The 8,342-nt window shown below is 36.5% G+C and overlaps 1 non-coding gene across 1 annotated transcript; it reads left to right on the top strand.

Moving 5' to 3' along the window:
• The first annotated feature begins 1,243 nt into the window (after positions 1-1,243).
• Positions 1,244-1,347, top strand: LOC111768507 (U6 spliceosomal RNA). Its single transcript, XR_002800907.2, has one exon. It is a non-coding gene; the product is annotated as a U6 spliceosomal RNA (small nuclear RNA).
• The last annotated feature ends 6,995 nt before the right edge of the window (positions 1,348-8,342 follow it).

Consider the following 8,342-nt stretch of genomic DNA (forward strand, 5'->3'; position numbering starts at 1 on the left):
AACTATTGGGTCAATGAATAAATCAAAGGAAAACCAAAAAATATCCGGAGACAAATGAAAATGAAAATATGACATATCAAAATCTATGGGATACAACAAAAACTGTTCTAAGAGTTTACAGCAATAGAAGCTTACCTCAAGAAACAAGAAAACTCTCAAATAAAAAAATCTAACATTACACCTAAAGGAACTAGAAAAAGAACAAAGCCCAAAATCAGTAGAAGGAAGGAAATAATAAAAATCAGAGCAGAAATAAAAGAAATAGAGACTAAAAAGACAATAGAAAAGATCAATGAAATTAAGAGCTGATTCTTTGAAAAGATAAAATTGACAAAACTTTGGGTAGCCTCACTATGAAAAAAGAGAGAAAGCTCAAATAAATAAAATCAGAAGTGAAAGAGGAGAAATTACAATGGATACCACAGAAATACAAAGAATTATAAGATAATACCATGAAAAGCTATACTCCAACAAATTGGATAGTATAGAAGATGGATAGATTTATAGAATTGTATAAGCTTCCAAAACTGAATCAAGAAGAAATAGAGACTCTGAATAGACAGATCACCAGTAAGGAGAGTGAAACAGTAATCAAAAACCTCCTGAAAAACAAAATTCCAGGACCAGATGGCTTCCCTGATGAATTCTACCAAACATCCAAAGAAAATTTAATACCTATCCTTCTCAAACTCTTCCAAAAAATTGAAGAGGAGGGGACACTTCCTAACTCATTCTTCAAAGCTAACATTACTGTGATGCCAAAACCAGACAAGGAAAAGGGCCAGCCCTATGGCCGAGAGGTTAAGTTTGCATGCTCTGCTTTGGTGGTCCAGGGTTTTTGCTGGTTTGAATCCTGGGTGCAGACATGGCACTGCTCATAAGGCCATGCTGAGTAGGCATCCCACATAGCACAACCAGAGACACGCACAAGTAGAATCTACAACTATGTACTGGGGGGCTTTGGAGAGAAGAATGAAGAAGAAGGAGGAGAAGAAGAAGGAGGAGGAGGAGGAGAGGGAGAGGAAGAAGAAGGAGGAGGAGGAGGAGGAGAAGAGGAAGAGGAAGAGAAAGAAGAAGAAGAAGATTGCCAACAGTTGTTAGCTCAGGCGCCAATCTTTAAAAAAAAAAAACACAGACAAGGAAGAAACAAAAAAAGAAAATTACAGGCCAATATCACTGATGAACATAGATGCAAAAATCCTCAAAAAAAATTAGCAAATCAAATACAAAAATACATTGAAAGGTGCTCGCTTCGGCAGCACATATACTAAAATTGGAACGATACAGAGATTAGCATGGCCCCTGTGCAAGGATGACATGCAAATTCATGAAGCGTTCCATATTTTTTCAACGCTATCCCAATCAGAATTCCAATGTCATTCTTTACAGAAATTGAACAAAGAATCCTAAAATTCATATGGGGCAACAAAAGACCCCGAATTGCTAAAGCAATCCTGAGAAAGAAGAACAAAGCTGGAGGCATCACAATCCCTGACTTCAAAACATACTACAAAGCTACAGTAATCAAAACAGCATGGTACTGGTACGAAAACAGATGCACAGATCAATGGAAAAGAATTGAAAGCCCAGAAATAAAACCACACATCTATGGACAGCTAATCTTTGACAAAGGAGCTGAGGGCCTACAATGGAGGAAAGAAAGTCTCTTCAACAAATGGTGCTGGGAAAACTGGACAGCCACATGTAAAAGAATGAAAATTGACCATTCTTTTTCACCATTCACAAAAATAAACTCAAAATGGATCAAAGACCTAAAGGTTAGGCCTGAAACAATAAGTCTTCTAGAAGAGAATATCGGCAGTACACTCTTTGGCATCAGCTTCAAAAGAATCTTTTCGGACACCGTAACCCCTCACATGAGGGAAACAATAGAAAGAATAAACAAATGGGACTTCATCAGACTAAAGAGCTTCTTCAAGGCAAGGGAAAACAGGATTGAAAACAAAAAACAGCCCACTAATTGGGAAAAAATATTCACAAGTTGTTTATCTGACAAAGGGTTAATCTCCATAATATACAAAGAACTCACACAACTCAACAATAAAAAATCAAACAACCCAATTACAAAATGGGCAGAGGACATGAACAGACATTTCTCCAAAGAAGATATACGGATGGCCAATAGACACATGAAAAGATGCTCATCATCACTAATCATCAGGGAAATGCAAATCAAAACTACACTAAGATAGCACCTTACACCTGTTAGAATGGCAAAAATATCCAAAACCAAGAGTGACAAATGTTGGAGAGGCTGTGGAGAAAAGGGAACCCTCATACACTGTTGGTGGGAATGCAAACTGGTGCAGCCACTATGGAAAACAGTATGGAGATTCCTCAAAAAGTTAAGAATAGAAATATCTTATGACCCAGCCATTCCACTACTGGGTATCTATCCCAAGAACTTGAAATCAGCAATTCCAAAAGTTCCATGCACTGCTATGTTCATCGCAGCATTATTCACAATAACCAAGTCATGGAACCAACCTAAGTGCCCAGCAACTGATGATTGGATAAAGAAGATGTGGTATATATACACAATGGAATACTACTCAGCCATAAAAAAGGACAAAGTTGTCCCATTCACAACAACATGGATAGACCTTGAGGGTATTATGTTGAGTGAAATAAACCAGACAGAGAATGACGAACTCTGTATGACTCCACTCATAGGTGGTAGCTAACATATGGACAAAGAGAACTGATCGGTGGTTGCCAGGGGAAAGTGGGGTCGGGGGAGGGCACTAGGGGTGAAGTGGTGTACCTACAACATGACTAATAATGATGTACAACTGTAATTTCACAAGCATGTTAACTTTCATAACCTTAATTAAAAAAATACATTGAAAGGATCATATACCATGATTAAGTGGGATTTATTCTAGAGATGCAAGGATGGTTCAACATCTGCAAATCAATCAACATAGTACGCTATATTAACAAAATGAAGAATAAAAATCACATGATCGTCTCAATAGATGCAGAAAAAGCATTTGACAAGATACAGTATCCATTTCTGATTTTAAAACTCTGAATAAAATGGATATAGAAGGAAAGTACCCCAACACAAAAGGCCATATCTATCAAACCCAAGCTTAACATCATACTCAATAGTGAAAAACAGAAAGCTATCCCTCTAAGAACAGGAACAAGCAAGATGCCCACTTTTACCACTCATGTTTCATATAGTATTGCAAGTGTTAGCCTGAGCAATTAGGCAAGAAAAAGAAATAAAAGGGATCCAAATTGAAAAAGAAGAAGTAAAACTGTCACTATTTGCAGATGACATGATTTTATATATAGAAAACCATAGAGAACCTACCAAAAAACTATTAGAAATAATACACAAATACAGTAAACTTGCAGGGTAAAAAATTAACATACGAAAATCAGTTGCATTTCTATACACTAACAATGAAATAGCCAAAAGAGAAATCAAGAATACAATTCTATTTACAATTGCAAAGAAAAAAAAAAAGAATAAAATACCTAGGAATAAATTTAACCAAGGAGATGAAAAATCTGTACACTGAGAACCATAAAACATTGTTGAAAGACAGTGAAGAAGACACAAAGAAATTGAAAGATATTTTGTGCTCATGGGTTAGAATAATTAATATAATTTAAATGTTTATACTTCCTAAGGCAATCTACAGATTCAACACACTCTCTATCAAAGTCCCAATGATATTTTTCATGGAAATAGAACCAAAAATAGTAAAATTTATCTGGAACAACAAAAGACCCCAAATAGCCAAAGCAGTCCTGAGGAAAAAGAACAAAGCTGGAGGAATCATTTCAAAATATACCAGAAAGCTCAGTAATCAAAACAGAGTGGTACTGGCACAAAAACAGACACACAGATCAGTGGAATAGAATCGAGACCCAGAAGTAATCCACACATCTACAGACAGCTAGTTTTCAACAAAGGAGCCAAGAACATGTAATGGACAAGGGAAAGTCTCTTCAATAAACGGTGTTGGGAAAACTGGCCAGCCACATGCAAAAGAATCAAAATAGACCATTATCTTACACCAGACACAAAAATTAATTCAAAATGGATTAAAGGCTTAAATGTAAGAGCTGAAACCATAAAACTCCTAGAAGAAAATGTACGCAGTGTGCTCTTTGACATCAGTCTTACCGTTATCTTTTTGAATGTCATGTGTCCTCAAGCAAGAGAAACCAAAGAAAAAAAATAAACAAATGGGACTACATCAAGCTAAAAAGGCAAAGGAACCCATCACCAAAACAAAAAGATAACCTACGAATTGAGGTAGATACTTGCAAATCCTATATCTGATAAAGGGTTAATATCCAAAAAATATAAAGAACTCATACACCTCAACAAAAAAAAGCAATAAACCCAATCAAAAAATGGGCAGAGGATCTGAAAAGACATTTTTTCCAGAGAAGATTTACACATGGCCAACAGACACATGAAAAGATGTTTCATGTCAATAATTGTTAGGGAAATGCAAGTCAAAACCACAATGTGATATTACCTCACACCTGTCAGAATGGCTGTTACTAAAAAGACAAGAAATAATGAATACTGGAGAGGATTTGGAGAAAAGGGAACCTTCCCTCATGCACTGCTGGTGAGAACGTAACCTGGTGCAGCCACTATGGAAAACAGTATGGAGGTTCCTCAAAAAATGAAAAACAGAACTACCATATGATCCAGCTATTCCACTCTGCATATTTATCCAAAGAAAATGAAAACACTAATTCAAAGAGATATGTGTACCCCTATGTCCATTGCAGAATTATTCACAATAGCCAAGACATGGAAGCAACTTAAGTGCCGAAAAACAGATGAATGGATAAAGAAGATTAGATATAGATATAGATATATACACACACACAATGGAATACTGTTAAGCCATAAAAAGGCGAAATCTTGCCATTTTTGACAACATAGGTGGATCTTAAGGGTATTATGCTAAGCAAAATAGGTCAGATGGAGAAAGCTAAATACTGTATAATTTCACTCATATGTTGAAGATAAAAAAACAGCAACACTTCCACAACTAGAAGGACCTACAAATAAAAAAATATGCAACTACGTACTGGGGGGATTTGGGGAGAAAAAGCAGAACCCCCCCCCCCCCAGCAACGCAACGAACAAATACATAGGCACAGAGAATAGATTGGTGGTTAATAGAGGGGAAGAGAGGAGGGGAGAGGGTGGAAGGGGTAAAAGGGTGCATTTGTGTGGTGAAGGATGACAACCAGGCTCATCAACATGATGTTGTCTACACAGAAGTCCAAACATAATCATGTACACCTGAAATTTATATCATGTTATAAACCAATATTACCTCAATAAAAAATTAATTAAATAAAAATATAAAAAAATAAAATGTTACTCTCACAATTAAAAGAATATATGACTTAGCAAAACCTCTGTGATGAAGCTAAAGCCTGCTTAGAGGGAAATATCTAGCTTTAAATGCTTATATTACCAAAGAAGAAATGCTGAAAACAAACGGTCTAAGCTTCCATCTTAAGAGACTAATAAAAGACACTACATTTTTCTGACAAAGACTTTACGGCCCCAATCAAAAAAGTTAAAGGCTAATCAGAAATGAACATAGATGCAAAAGTCCCAGACAAAATATTAACAAATAAAATCCAGTGATATATACAAAAAAGCTAATAGATCATGATCATGTGGGGTTAAATCTAGGAATATGATAATGACTTACTCACAAATCAATCAATGTAATTCACCACATTAACAGAAAAAAGAGAAAAATCGTATGATCATCTCAAGAGATGCAAAAAAAGCAAACGTAAAACTCAGTAACTGTTCATGATCAGAAGTCTCATAAAATTCAATATCTGTTCAGGATAAGAATGCCCAGCAAGCTAGAAATAAAGGGAATTCTTTAATCTGATAAAGAATATCTGGGAAAAATTTACATATAATATCAGAGTAAATGGTGAAGTCATACAGTAGGTACTCTTTTGCATCTTATTAGTTCTAGTAGCTTTTTGTAGATTCTTTGGGACTTTTTGTTTTATGTTTATAACCGTATTGTCTGCAACTAAAGACCCTTTTATTTTTTTTTTCCAATCTGTATGCCTTTTATTTATTTTTCTTGCTTTATTGCACTGGTTACGATTTTCAGTGCAATACTGAGCAGGAGTGGTGAGAATGGACACCTTTGCTTTATTCTCAAACTTACAGGGAAAGCATTCAATCTTTCACCACTAAGTGCAGTGTTAGCTGTAGGTTTTTTATAGATATCCTTTATCAGGTTGAAGAAGCTTAATAAAGTTGATTTTTTTAAAAATCCCATTTGGGCATAAATTAACTAATTCACAGGCAATGAGTGCACATTACTGTAGTTAGTAGCACTGCCTCTGGAGTCAGACCAGCATTTAAATTCTGGCTCCATCACTTACCTGCTTCCTACTAAGGAGTTTAAAGAAAAAGAATCAAAGGAAGGTTTTTTTTCAATGTACGTTCTTTATTTTCTACTCAAGGTGACCATTAAGTAATAATCAGATGTCACCCTCACTGGAGTCTCAGCTCTCTGTTGATGAGGATGTGTTCTCTGAATTATCTCAGAGTCTGAGCTGAGATTTGGACACCACCACCATGTAGGGCTGCCATAACAAAGTACCCCAAACTCAGTGGCTCAGAACAACATACATTTATTGTCTCAAAATTCTGGAAGCCACAGGTCCAACATCAAAGTGTCACAGGGTCATGCTCCCTCTGAAACCTGTAGGAGAAGGCTCCTTCTTTGCCTCTTCCAGCTTCTGGTGGTTTGTCAGCAATCTTTGGTGTTCCTGAGCTTGTGGATGCCTCACTTCAACCCTCCATTTCACATGGTCTTCCCTCTGTGCATGTCTGTCTCTGTGTCATATTTCCCCTTTTTACAAGGACATGAGACATATTGGATTAGGACCCACCCTAATGACCTCATCATTTTTTGAATTGAGATATAATTGACATATAACCTTATATTAGTTTCAGGTATACAACATAACTATTTGATATTTACTTTATAACTGGAAGTTTGTACCTTTTGACTACCTTCACTCATTTCACTCACCCCTACCCCCCACTTCTGGCAACTACCATTCTGTTCTCTTTATCTATGAGTTTTGTTTTTTCTTTTTCTTTTTTAGATTCCACAGGTAAGTGAGATCATACTGCATTTGTCTTTCTCTGTCTGACTTAGTTAATTTACGATAATGCCCTCAAAGTTGATCCATGTTGTCACAAATGGCAAGATTTCATTCTTTTTAATGGCTGAATAATATTTCATTGTGTGTATATACTACATCTTCTTTATCCCTTTATCCATCGATGGGCACTTAGGTTGCATCTATGTCTTGGCTATTGTAAATAATGCTGCCATGAACATGGGGGTGCATATATCTTTTTGAGTTACTGTTTTCATTTTCTTCGGATATAGACCCAGAAGTGGAATTGCTGGATCACATGGTTGTTCTACTTTTAATCTTTTGAGGAACCTCCGTACTGTTGTCCATACTGGCCACAGCAATTTACATTCTCATCAACAGTGCCCAAGGGTTCCCTTTTCTCCACATCCCCACCAATACTTATTAATTCTTGTCTTTTGGATAATAGCCATCCTGATGGGTGTGAGATGATGTCTCACTGTTTTTTTGATTTGCATTTCCCTGATGACGAGTGATGTTGAGCACCTTTTATATACTTACTGGACATCTGTGTGCCTTCTTTGGAAAAATGTCCATTCAGAACCTCTGCCCATTTTTTAATTGGATTGTTTGGGTATTTTTGTTATTTGTTGTAGGAGTTTTTATACATTTTGGATATTAATCCCTTATCAGATAGATGATTTGCAGATATTTTCTCCCATTCGGTAGGTTGCCTTGTCATTTTGCGGATGATTTCCTTTGCTGTGTAGAAGCTTTTTGGTTTGACGTAGTTTCACTTGTTGATTTTTGCTTTGTTTTAAATCCAAAAAAATCATCACCAAGACCGATGTCAAGGAGCTTAATGCCTATGTTTTCTTCTAGGAGTTTTATTATTTCAGTGACCTCATCGTTTTAACTTGATTGCTTCTGTAAAGATCCTATTTCCAAGTCAGTTCACCTTCTCAGGTACCGGGGATTAGGACTTCAGCATATCTTTTTTGGAGGGACATAATTTAACCCCTTAACAAGAAGTGTAGAAGAAAGGATCTTCCCCACCATACTCTGCGGACTACATCAGCGCCCTTCTTCTCCCCTTTGAAGTGGCTGCTTCCTCTTATATCCCAAGATGAATGACAGGGAGGGCACCCAATTAGCACTTCGCTTTCTCCTTTGGGCCA

The sequence above is a fragment of the Equus caballus genome, chromosome 16 (assembly GCF_041296265.1).
Source record: "Equus caballus isolate H_3958 breed thoroughbred chromosome 16, TB-T2T, whole genome shotgun sequence".
Taxonomy (NCBI): Eukaryota; Metazoa; Chordata; class Mammalia; order Perissodactyla; family Equidae; genus Equus; species Equus caballus.